General features: G+C 38.5%; 1 pseudogene across 1 annotated transcript; it reads left to right on the top strand.

Annotated features, from left to right (window-relative positions):
* The first annotated feature begins 452 nt into the window (after positions 1 to 452).
* Positions 453 to 11,183, top strand: LOC103723622 (aluminum-activated malate transporter 9-like; annotated as a pseudogene). Its single transcript, XR_016399045.1, has 6 exons — positions 453 to 1,577; positions 1,874 to 2,011; positions 2,122 to 2,390; positions 2,823 to 2,959; positions 3,047 to 3,193; positions 10,350 to 11,183. The product of XR_016399045.1 is annotated as an aluminum-activated malate transporter 9-like (transcript).
* Positions 11,184 to 13,599: the final 2,416 nt, after the last annotated feature.

A 13,599-nucleotide genomic window follows, 5' to 3' on the forward strand; every position in this document is an offset into this window, starting at 1 on the left:
CTCGGGCCCAAGACGTCATTACTTGCTTGGGGGACTGTTCGGCTTTGGGGTCTGTCCGACAGAAATTGGGTGGTTCCACGCTAGAGCAGGACGATCCATTTTGCCTCCCATCATGTTCCTATTTTGATCTACTCGCAAGCATGGCGATTAGATCGGATGGAGTGGTATAGCGCAGTGGGAGAGGCTTCAGATAAAGAAGCAAACAAACAAAGGAGAAGCTTGGACTCTCCTGTGCATGACTGTGTCGCCATTGGCGCCAAAAGCAGAAAAATTCCATGGACCGAGACGATTTGCATCCAGGCCCCTGTATGGCGCTATCGCCCTGTACTTAGACTCGGAACAAATAGGAATCACACTCGCCATCCATAAAGTTCAAACTTGGACGTATCGTGACGTGACGTCACGTTACAGTGAAAGACAAAATAGCGAAGGAAACCCTCAGCCGAAATAGGACGTCGTAAAAAAAGAAAAGCCGAGCTCTGCCGCCGGGAGGGGGAGCCCCTGAGGTTGAAGGTGAGGGGGAGGGCGAGAGGCGGCTACGGCGGGTGCGGGGCGGAGGTTTCTTGACCGGGAAGGAATCGCCTCTGAGGGGGCCGAGGTTGGGGTAGAAGGAATCGCTTCCTCGCTCCCGCAGCCCTCCCGGTACGGCATCGCCGGCTTTGTTGGCGGCGGCTTCGTCTCCCTCCCCTCCATCGTTTTCCCGATCTCTATCGCCATCGCTGGTATATCGTGGTTTTGATGGTGGGGAAAGGGAATAGGGGTAAGGGGGATGTAGAAGGGGAGCGCCGGCTAGGATGGGGATTCTTATAGGGGTGTAGGATATACTTCTTCATCTCCTTCCTTTCCCGGCATCGACGTCGAAAGCCCTTATCGTCTTTCTTCGCCTGTATATCCGTCCTTAGCTGCGTCCAAAATCTATAATTTCTCACGACATTCACAACAAATATCAGGACTCTACAAATTTTTCCGGTTCCTAAGTTGGCCTGGATGGCGACCAACGCGCTCCGAAGTGAGAAGAGCGTCTATCTGACCGCGCTGCGAACTGCTTTCATCTCCTTCCTTTTCCGGCATCGACGTCGAAGCCCTAACGTCTTTCTTCCCCTATATATCTTTCCTTATCGAATCATCTCTTTTTCTTGTGCAATCTCTAGTAGAAAGAAAAGAAGAAAAATTCCCCCGAAAATCTATAGGGGGAGGGAGATCGCAGATGGTCCCAAAATTGGGTTCATTTTGGTACAGCTCCGAGCGGCGGAGCAAGGAGGGGCTGCTCTCCTCGTTTCTCAAGGAGGGGGAGTGGGGGCTCGGCCTCGACTTCGATGAGGAGGAGGAGGAGAGAGGGTGCCTCCGGCGCCTCGGTGACGGGATCGCCGGGCTGTGGGGCAAGGCGCGGGAGCTGGTGGACAAGGGATGGAAGTTCGGGCGCTCGGATCCGAGGAAAGTGATTTTCGCCGCAAAGATGCGGCTTGCGCTCACTCTGACCTTGTTCATCATCTTCCTCAAGGAGGCCTCCATGGACCTTACCAAGCACGCCGTCTGGGCCATCCTCACCGTCGTCGTCGTCTTCGAATTCAGCGTAGGTATGCTTAGTGATGAATGGATGATGATGATGATGAGATTGGCCGATTTTATTGGATCTTAAATGGTCGTATTCAGTAATTTATATATATTTCGAAAAAGATTTTGAAATTAATTTAAAGTGATGTATTGGGGAGGTGATTATTTGACGTACTTGTCGAAATCAATCTGCATGGTAGGAATAATCCAAAGCCATTTTAACCAGAGCATGGGATGAAGTGGATGTAAAGGAAATAGAAGTAGCAGACTTAGATTGTGTATTGCATGTGGAAGTGAAGTTTTTCTGAATGTCATGCAGGTTCAACGCTTAGCAAAGGGTTTAATCGGGCTATAGGAACACTAACTGCTGGAGGGCTTGCTCTAGGGGTTGCAGAGTTATCCACATTGACGGGACAGTTTGAGGAACTAGTCATTATTATCTGCACCTTTATTGCTGGTGAGATCTGTGCTTGACGGCAATATACCTTATTTTGTTCTTTGTGAATTCTGAAAGACAAGTACTCATATTTGATTTTTTTTCTTCATGGCCATGCTTTTGGATGCTAGGGTTTTTTGCAAGCTTTATTAAATTCTACCCAACAATGAAGCCTTATGAATATGGCCTCCGGTGTTTCTTGGTCACTTTTGCTGTCATTATTACATTGGGATATCGGATGGGGGAATTTATTGCACGGCTGTGAGTCGACTTGTCCTTATTGTGCTTGGTGCTGGTGTTAGTTTGGGAGTTAATATTTGCATCTACCCAATCTGGGCAGGAGAGGATCTGCATAACCTGGTAGCAAAAAATTTCATGAGCGTAGCAAAGTCTTTGGAAGGTCTGGTTTTCCCTTGTCATTATTTTTTGTCAAACTAAAACATCTCTTTTCTAGGTACACAATGGTTCATCTGAACCATCCTTTGAATTGCCCACCTATTGAAATAATCATATCAAGATGAGCTATCCAATCAAGGATTCCCAACCACTTAAATTTGCCTCTAACAGATTGATACCGTTTTAGTACTGAGCTATTTGAGCTATATTTTCTCCCTCCAAATGCCCATTAAATAATTGATGTGATCCTTTAACTAGCACAGTCTTCTTGCTATAGTCAATCATAGATATCCTTAACAAATTGATCCAAAATATAACATGTATAATCTTTTTTGACAGACTTTTCTCTGCTCAGTACATTTACCACTGCAAATATTAAACTAACGTGGATCTAGAATTACCCTTGTAGCTGATTTTATATCTGTGGTTTTATCAGGCTCTGTCAATGGGTACATTCAGTGCATTGAATTTGAGAGGGTTCCTTCTAAAATTCTTACATCTCAAGCTTCTGATGATCCTTTATACAGTGGGTATAGGTCAGCTGTTGAATCAAAAAGCCAAGAGGATACTCTTGTGTGTATCTACTGAAACAATACTTTATTCATGTGCTTCTAGTTGAGTTGGATGTTGATGCGCCGTTACTTCCTTGTATCTTTACAGTTAGGCTTTGCTATGTGGGAGCCACCCCATGGTCCTTATAAGATGTTGAGATATCCCTGGAAGAACTATGTTAAAGTTGGTGGTGCACTAAGGCACTGTGTCTTCATGGTTATGGCATTGCATGGCTGCATACTTTCAGAAATTCAGGTAAAATCCTTGTATTGTTATGGTTTCTTTTGATATAATTTCTTATTTCTTATGAAGCTCATTATTTAATGTTTAATATAATTTCTTCCCTTGAGATCTGGTATTAGGGAATATTTTGTCTCCCCTCTTGTGCTTGTCAATTACCTTTGTTGCCTTTGCATAATATCATATGAGCCTGACAACTAGCAACATACCCCTGTCATGTAGCCATGAAGTGAAAATAAACCTTATAAAACCTGTCTTCCTTTTTACTAAATCAATCTAATTTGATTTCAAATGTACCTGGCATCTTAGTTGCTTTGTTTACAATTCTCTTCTGGATTTTGAATCAGCCAGTTCTAATAATAATTTGATGTTTCTTATGCTTTATATGTGTTTGTTTGGTGGCTTAGAAATGTGAACTCTCGTTTATCTATCTCAATGAAATGCCAAATTAAACATAAGTCTACTGAATTCTTAGGAAGATTATTGTATAATACTGAACTCTAGGTCGCCATTCACAGTTTGGATCCTCGAATCAGTGAAAGTTTATAGACCCCATTAATGGATATCTCTTAGCCTTCTTCTGGGTGTGTACATGTGCTTATGTTTGCCTGCCTGACATGTGCAGCGGGAGGGTGCAGTATAGTATCACATGTAGTTGAATGAAAGATACTATACAATCACTGGAAGGAGGAAACATGCCTAAGTTCCCAACCACCTCATCTTTGACAGGACATCCTGTACCACTTTTATAGATTGCTGAATTCTGTAGCTTTCCAAGATGATGATACCCAAACTCATGAACCCCTCTTCCCAAGTCTGGAGGTGTGCCATGGTCTGATAAAATCAAGCTTTACAAGAATTGCAAGTGTTTGTAATAGACATAGTGCTTCAACATTTTGATTTTAAGGTTCTGCGGTATATTCCAGGTAACAGCTATTTAGTATCCGTCGTTGTGAAATAAGGTTTCATTTGAATCTAACCAATGGGCTGGTGGAAGGGCCATTGAGCTGAACCTTTTTGTCCGGTGGTTGTGGTTGGATACATGAGCTTTGTTTTATTGGTTTGGGCCCTGTATATATTGTTCCTACTAGAACATTGAGCAGCTCGCCAGCAGATACTGCCAGCCTATTACTAGTTGTTTATATTTCTCTTGCATGATACTTCCTTTTCACGACTTCTAGCAGGTGGAAGCCTATTATCAATTTCATAGAACATAAAATGAAAGAAGCATTTATGCATATATATGGCCCTCTCTTCCTTCCCTGTTTAGCCATGTCTAATATTGGCTACCTGGTGGAGCTACAGTCGAGATTTTGATCTGATATGAGGGTTTTTTTCCTTTTGCTAATCACAATCATTCTGTGGAAGCCTTAAATAAGAACTAGAAACTTGGCTTTGGACCATGAGAAAAACTTTAGCTACCAATTCCTCTCTCTGTCCTATAGTAAATAGTACACAGAACCAGTAAACTCTAGATGCTGCTGTTTTGAGATCTGTGGTTATTGATCAGAGATCATATGTTATTGGGACCTGAAAAGTCAGAACATATTGTGAATTTGATATTTGTTGAGAAATATCTTCCAATATGGGGTTCTGTTATTCAGACGCGAACATGAGTGAATTGCGAAATATAGGAGTGGTCATGGCTCTGTCTATCTGTCTGTCTGTCTGGGGGCCAATATCCAATTTAAGCCCAAAACAATACAAAATTATGCCAATTAAGAACATTGACAATTATGACTTTGAATTCCAATAGCTAATGGATTTATTAATGGCTCTGTTAACTGCTTGTTATGGCTCATTCAGCTTTTGGATACTGGTAAAATGATGAGAGGTTAATTATCTTGTGGTCAATAATTATATATTAAAACAAAACTATTTATCTAATACTACACTGAGTTACTGATTGAGCTTGTGTAGTTTTATGAAGCATCAGTCACTTGGCCCCCTGATTTTTTTTTTCTGGAACCTTTGTAATTTGTAGAAAGGTGCATGGGACTTTACTAGTTCGGAAGTGTACATGATTTTATTGGATGTAATTTGTAGAAAAATCACATTGAAGGAACAAATTTATCTAAGCGCCATTCTAGAATCTATGCATAATAGGAGATGCTCTTTGTGTTGATCAGCATGCCCCTAGACTAACCATATTTGTGGGATGTCTATTTCAAGGCTTGCTATATGGGGTCAAATTCTGATTCAAGAAAGGGTTAAGATCTCCTGTATCAACCCTGTATCTTTTACATCCTGTAACAGTACAAGATGCAATATGGCCCTTGTATCTATTTGGGGTTCATTCAATTAGCAGATACCTTGGGGTGAATGTGTTTATACACAGTGCTCGATGCAGGGTTAGGGTGATGCAGTATAGTCGAGATTTCAAATGTTGGACAACTGAAGTTATGTTAGGTTGATCCAGCCAAACTTGGACAACTTCAGAATCCATTATAGTGAGAATAGGAAAAGCAACATCTCCATGTCTAAGCTGGTCCTGAAGTGATCCACACAAGAAAATTAGTCATTAGTAGCTATTTGACCTAAGCAAGATTCACTCTCTATGTTTTAAAGGGGTCGAACTTCTTGGATATGACACAAATGGCAGGCCAACTTGTGCTCAACCAATATTGATGCAACTAGATTTAAACCTACTTCGAGTCATACTAAAACCTTTGTTAGATTTTGATTCTTGATCATTTTTGTTTTGGGTAGTTTATGTCCTAGCATGATTCTATTGATAACCATGAGTACTTGGCATTTTAATGGGCTTTGATATCTACAAATAGACCTCCACATGCCCAATTTTAAATAAGTTATTAGATTTTCTTCCTTTTACTTGCTAGGCTGAGTGAAGTCAATAATTTATAAAACTCAGTTTGGACTGGATAGATTCTAAAGAAACAAGGTACAACCTTCTCAAGCCTTAGTGAACTTATAGTGCTAGCAAAGCTTCGATAGAATGGCTTAATCCTCACTTTTGTGTACCCTATTCCTTTAGTTGCTCTAAAGAGTAGCTATAGATTTCTTTGCTTGCCTTTTGTCATCGTTTTGCAAAAATTCACTCATGCTTTTATGGGACCAAATCAGTTTTTTGGTCCATCATTTTGCACATGCTTCAAAATATCTCTGAAAATCGCACCTGCATATGTTTTTTTTTTTATTCTAGTTTAATTTTGAGAGATTTAATCTCACCTGTGCCCCTACTAAAGGTAACTAAGGTTTATATGTGTATATTCAACTAATTGGATGATCAAAGAAGTGCTAGGCCTTGATCACTGGCATTGTAGGTTTGTCTCAATGAGAGACGTCGAATGTATTCAAATCTCGAAGTGTGCTATCATGATTAGTCATATATGAATGTTAAAGTAACATTTACATTGAATCATTCTTTTAAAAAACCATATGGTCAAACAAAAAATAACTAAACTCAAACCATAAATTTTACACTAAAATTCAGTCACAAAACTTTGAGCCTATCTTTTTTCATATAAGCTTAAAAACTACTGACAATAAAAGTATAAAACACAAGTTACTATGCAAGGTTTGAAAGGTGGAAGGGAATGGTACCACCAGCATCATACCATTTCGATTGCAAAAAGGTACTGGGGTAGATCCTGGGATTCCGAAACCTATTGGACTGGTATGTACCGATCATAGTAGTCTGTACCAACCATCTGTACTCACCTTACTTGCATAGTGGTTGCTTTTCATTCTTATTGATTCTGATGGTCTTGGTCCATATAAACTGCACCGGTATCGTACCATTTTGAGGCAAAAATAATACGGGGTTCTGTACCATATTTAAACCCTTATGACTATGTAAGTAGCATTGCCTCCACGATCATTAGGTCTAAAAGCCATTTCAAAACACCAAGATCTCTTTTATTGAGAAGGCCTAGCCTAGCTATGTCATACTCTGAAAGGGTATTTTTGTTAAAGCAACCTACATAGCTTAATAATTATATTTATTGTGTTCAAAAGAATTTTTGTTTCCGCTGCAACAATCATTTAAATATAACATATCACTTCCAAAGGTTTAATGAAATACTAAAACAACATTTTTAATAAGGAATGGGATACTATGGGAGGATGATGGTACATAATTTTAGAAAAAAAGTTCAAGCAGGTCATGTAGGATAAAATTTTCTTATAATGGTCGGTCTATACCCCCAAGGCCATTTCATCTTCTTACTAGGGATTTCAAGCATGTGCAAGGCATCTCATAAGATAAAATTGTGATAGTTCCTTCCTATTAGGAAAAACCATTTCAATACTGTTGGATGCTTTTAAATATATTTGAATGCATAGTTAATGATTTGATGAGAAAAATCACTTATACTGTGACTAGCATGTTCCACTTACAATCTTAAGTACAGATTGCTACATCATGTGAAGAAGCATAGTCGTGACTAGCATGTTCCACTTACAATCTTAAATACATATTGCTACACCATGTGAAGAAGCATAGTCTCATTTGAAATAAGTACACTGAGGAATCACGGCAAAATCATGTTCATTATCTGAGTATTTGGATCTTAACTCACAAAATAAATGCTATCTCAAGGGAACAAGTATAATTCCATTCAGAATAGAAACATCAAATTAATATTTCTACAACCAAAATCATTTCAAAACAACAAGTCAAATGAATACTTCAGAACAGAATCTAATGTTTAGCTGAATTTTTCTTCATGTTAGACAAAGATAAAACCTTGCTTAGACTTCTTGTAGTTTTACACCTTTCTACAAACTATCAACAATTTGAACAATATACTTCCATCAATAACCAACAAATCTTAAAATTTTACTACTTCATGTATTCAATTTGAATATGTGCCTCTCAAATGGATTTTACTTTAATTTGCTTATATACTTCGCCAATATCCTCATTAAATAGTTCAAAAAATTACCAACCCTATTGCTATCATACACACCATACCATGCTCAAAAACTGAGTCAAGTAGTGAACAAAGCAAAATTTTTTTAAAAAAGAAAAAAATCCATAAAATGACAAACATAGAAACAAGCTTCTGAATGTATAAAATAACAAACATAGTAACAAGGACCCAGTACAAGCTAACATGCTTGGTGAAGCAAATACAAAAACAAAACAAAATTTTTTTAACCAAATCTTAAGAGCTCATAAATTCATATATCTAAATGTGGCTAAAAGCCAAAGCTCTGACAGGCAAAGTCTTGTACCCTAGTTTCCTGATTCCAGAATAATTCATCTAGTATGGCATCAACAAATTGTACTTAGAAAAAGATGATTCATATTCACATATATGTCCATGTGTGTATATTCTAAGTACATGTTAGATTGTCACAAAGTTTGTCAATGAACGTTAATACCCAAAATTGTAGCTTCGAATCCAATCCTAGTTCTATTCATTTTGGTCCATTTATTTTGATGCAAAAAAGACTTCTTCTCACTCTTGGTTGGATTCAATTTTTTAGTCGGTTTAGATGCATAGGCTCTGTTGCATTTGATTGTTCCAATGTGGATTTTGTTGTGTCCTATTCACGTTCCAGACTAGCAAATCTCAAACATCCGACGCATGCCCCTTTGTGCTGGACTCTTTGGATTTTTTTATGTCCACAGCTGATCATAACAATGACCAGTGTTCACTCCAAGTGTATCTTGACCTTTAAAGCTCATGTACTGGTGCAATTGTCATAAGATACCTATCATTTGGTTGCAGGTACTGTTAATTCAAATTTTCTAAGAAGTTATCTAAGATTGCTCACAACTGGTATAGTGTCCGTACATCTGCTATAGGTGTTGGTTCAACATACTGAGACTTGATATGCCTCCCAACCGAGTGTTTGTTTGATACTGGCACAATATGGTACATCCGGTATGGGGCGCGATGAGATGTTCTGATAGCCACAAAAATAAAAAAGACAAGTTTTGTTGATCTTGGGTTAAATGGATTTAATGGGGGCCATTTTACATGATCTTATGGATTTCAATGCAACTTATATTTAGTTTAATTTTATGCTACATTCCAATATTCAAATGTCAATTTAAACTTTAAATTGTGCAATCACAATTGGCTAAACCAAGTATCTATACTTGGTAGCATCTGATGTGAATCAAAATTACATATGGATATGTTGTTTAGCAGTTTTTCATTTTCTTTTATTTTTTTATTTGTGAAAATCACCATGTGCATATTGTTGGGAAAAGCCATTGACGCTACTAGTTTTTTTGAATTAAAGATAATATTCACAAATCATTAAGATCATGGAAAAAACACAGCAGGCCCTCCATACTTCATTCTATCCTCCAGGATTGGAGCTCCACAGCTGTCTCCACTTAGTGAAATGCATCTGCCTCTGTCTCTATCTCCACTGCTGGATTGAAAGAAAAGATTTTGGAGTTAAGTAAAAGAAGAAAGAGAGAATATCCATCTTGATCTACTTTTGTAATACTTCTCATCAACTGCTATTTGTGCTTGCTCTGGTGTTTATAGTCTCATATACAGATCGCGATCACGATCTCGTATAAGAAAAAAGATAGTGTGGCAAAATATGGGAACACAAACCATGAAATATAGGTGCCAGAAACCTATTTAATCCTATCCTAGGGAACCTTTGGTAATAGCTAGAGGACAGAAGGATTCAACTGTTAATGCTGTCTGTAAATAGTCTGTGTTCAACTGTCATTCTGCTATGTGCTGAAGATGGTTGTATCTTTTTTTACAGTCAAATACATGGTATTCATTTAATTATTACACAAGATCTAAAGAACTTTTTTTCTGTTAGGTATATTTGATAGAGCACCAAATTCTCAAGAATCATTTTAAATGTTTGCTAATTTTTGCCAGCAATATTTAGTAATCTTATGTCTGTCTCCAAATACTAATAATCACCACAATGGAGTTATTGTGGATACGCATTTCTAGCTAAATCCTGTGGCCATGGATGTGCAATAGATTGTCTGTTCATGGTTGTACCAATCTGGGAGCTACTATGTGCAGAAACTTCAATGAATATCTATGTCTATGAAGTTAAAATGCACTGCTTGGTCTTGTTGTCAAATGCGGAACAGAAAACTCCCTGCAACCCAATCCTCCCCATGCCCCCCCCCCCCCCCCCCCCCACCCTTCTTCCTCTCTTGAACATGCTTTTTTCTCGTATTGCCACCTGACTGTTTAAAAGTTTACGGTAGGCCCCACCAGAAAGCAGGCAAGTTTTTAGCTGTGAGCTGCAGAGGGTAGGCATGGAAGGTGCTAAAGTTTTACGTGAGCTAGGAAACAGAGTCAAGAAAATGGCAAAATTGAACCCTGGAGACATCCTCCTTGAAGTCCATGAGGCTGCTGAAGAGCTGCAAAAGAAGATAGACCGGAAATCGTACCTTCTGGTGAATTCAGAAAGCTGGGAATTTGGAAGGTGGCCTGAAGGACTTAAAGATGCCTTAGATTGTGTCAATATGGTGGAAGGTGAAAAGAAATACCTCGAAACCAAATCTCACAGCGAGACGGTGCTTAATCTTAAATCAATCCAATTGTCAAGTAGTTGGGATGCTCATAGCTCAATGAACAATGCAGTTGACTCCCTGCCAGCAAGAGAGTTCAAACAGCAGGTATCATGGCCTGCAAGGCGGTCTTTTATTTCGGATGCAATACCTAATGAAGAAGAGTTAAAAACCTACGAAAGTGCCAGTGCATTGTCATTGGCTACATTTGCTTCACTTCTGATTGAATTTGTTGCGAGACTTCAGAATCTTGTGGATGCATTTGTAGAGCTGAGCGAGAAAGCTAACTTTAAGGAAGCGATAGATGAACCAGCAGCAGAGACAACCGGTTTCTGGACCAGTATATGCAACTTTGTTGGATTAAAGAATTGAGAATCAGATAGGAGGGTGGTTTCTCTTAGCACTTTGAGGACATCTGGTTTAAATACAAGGTATTAATAAAAGTCTAATGGTTTAACCTAAAATGCATCTTCTCGTTATGTACTTGACACTGGCTTAATCGAAACAAGGTGATGCCTTGTCCTTGACTGAATAAACACTGCAGAAACGCTATTGCAGAAGAAATGGAGCAATATATTCTACTAAACACAGCTTGCATTAAAAGGTTGACAGTCACCTTTTAATTTTGGAGACCCGGTTTTTTTATGAACATAATTTTGGAGACTGGTTAATTTCTTTTTTGAGTCTGAAGCAGACTAATGGTTATATGCATTTATAAATTGGTCTAACTGTCCATTGCATAAACACTATAACATAATACAACACCAACTGTTCCCAGATGCTAAAGTGAAATGTAGTTTTCCATAGCTGTGACCTGGGTTCATATTATCAGAATGTAACTGGCCTATATTTCTGATATTGTTTTAGATGGTCATATGGTATTTTTGCTGACCACCGCACTACAGCTTAACTACCTATCAATTTATTCAACTGATTAGCATGTCTTTCTTTTCTTTCTTTTCCTGTGAAAATTCTTTATGTGTGGTCATGAACTATTGCATGACTGCTTGTTCAAAGGAAAAATGAAGGATAATTGACACCTGGTTCATCATGTTTGACTGCTATTTGATGATTAGTCCCAGTTGACTGAAAGTGTTATTGTTGCCTTTAATATTTAATTTCTGGTTATGCATACTTGTATGCAAAACAGATATATGTGTACAAGAACAAGTGTAAATGTGTGTAAACATGTTCAAGTGCATGCAAAACATTAGTGTAAATGTGTACAGGACTCAACAATAAGTGCAAAATTAAATGCCCAGTGTTTAAGAACTAAATGTGAACGGCAGTCAACTAGAGGATGGGATGTCAAGTTATCAGAAAATTAAAGGCCAACAAAAACACTTTTTGAAAGATGACAACACCCTTGTGGGTGTTGCTATAAAGCTTTGTTAGGGAAAGCATTTATTGTCAGCTGCATTAGATTGATTTAGATATTATCATATTACTCTGCCTTCTATGCTTTCTGAAGTAATAATCAACAATTTCCTAATGTAATGGAATATATTTGCAGGGTAAACAGATGATTGGCTCAAGGTTAAAGGGTCGTTCAATTGCTCTGTTGTGTGGACTCTTGTTTGATTGTTTGTTACTGATGTAACTAATGATTGTCTCTGTAGACTCCATCCCAAAGGTTCAATCCATGTTATGTTCAGAATGGCCGCACCAATGCATTGTCACAAACTATTTAATTGCACTGATTTAAATCATACGCCATCTTTTGTACTCTGTAAAGAATTTTCTGATATGATCTGTTTTCTCAGGGAACTAAATAGAGTCTATTAGTGTCGAAGTTTTCAGAAATAGGGAGCAGGAATTCAAATAATACTGTTGCTACTTTTATTTAGCTGAAAGAGCTGGGTATTTGTGAAGTTAGGCATGATGCATTAGGCCCTACATGCCCAGAGTTTTAAATAACAGTATTATAACCAACGGTTTTGGCCATCTTCCTACATTATACTATGTTATTTATCATTATAATGGTCCATTACAATATAGATAATGATCATTCTTTCCTTTTCTTTATATAAACTAGAAATTTTCAAAATTCATGTTTTTTTAAAATATTTTTCCAAAAGCGGATTATATGGTTCCAAAAAATTATTCATTATTTTCTTCATAATGTCATCATAGCAGTCACTATTATAATGTTGTTAAAAGTCTGAAATGCTACTTTTTGAGGTGAACAACCGTTGTTATAACAGGTGTAACGGTCGATAACATTTTCGGTCGAGCCGTTCTAACACTGGTAGCCTCTTGGCAGGAATTTAAGACCATTTCCCTTTTCCGGGTGAATCGAAGAATGGCGAGTGGGTCTCAGGTGTCTTTGGAGATAAAGGATCCTTTCCTTACAGATTTTGCTAATGTTCTTTGACAAATTTGGAAAATGAGAAATATTTTTGCAAGATAAACTTTAACGACAGTATGTTGATGGATGCGATGTTCGGAGGTGTGAGATTTGTGATCAGAGACCATCTTGGCAGGCTGGTTGCAGTCAGAGGACGCCGTACGATCGGATTTACTGCAGTTGGGACAGAGCTGCAGGCAGCTTGGATGGGTATCTTCTACGTAAGGCGGGCTCTTGGTGTCGAGCAGGTGTACCTCGAGGGGGACTCATTCATAATGATCGATTGGATCCTGGGTGCGGATAGGTATGGAGATGGTCACCCTCTTATTCATGAAACTCGCAGGCTGGTTATGGAGTTGGATGAGTTCCATGCGGCACATGTGTTCCGGAAGGCAAACAGGACAGCAGATTGGGTCGCCTTCTTTGTTGCACGACATTCCGAAGAGATATTTTGGTCATCCGTAGTAGATTTACCGCTCTCATTGTACTTTTTACTTTTTTCTGATTTGGTAGGATGTACTCACGTTAGAGCTATATGAATTGCCGTTTTCACAAAAAAAAAAAAGAAATATTTTTGCTTTTGATGGCAAGAAAGAC

Source organism: Phoenix dactylifera, chromosome 18 (genome assembly GCF_051530095.1).
Source record: "Phoenix dactylifera cultivar Ajwa chromosome 18, Ajwa_hap1_PhDact_Kaust_v1.1, whole genome shotgun sequence".
In the NCBI taxonomy this organism is placed as follows: domain Eukaryota; kingdom Viridiplantae; phylum Streptophyta; class Magnoliopsida; order Arecales; family Arecaceae; genus Phoenix; species Phoenix dactylifera.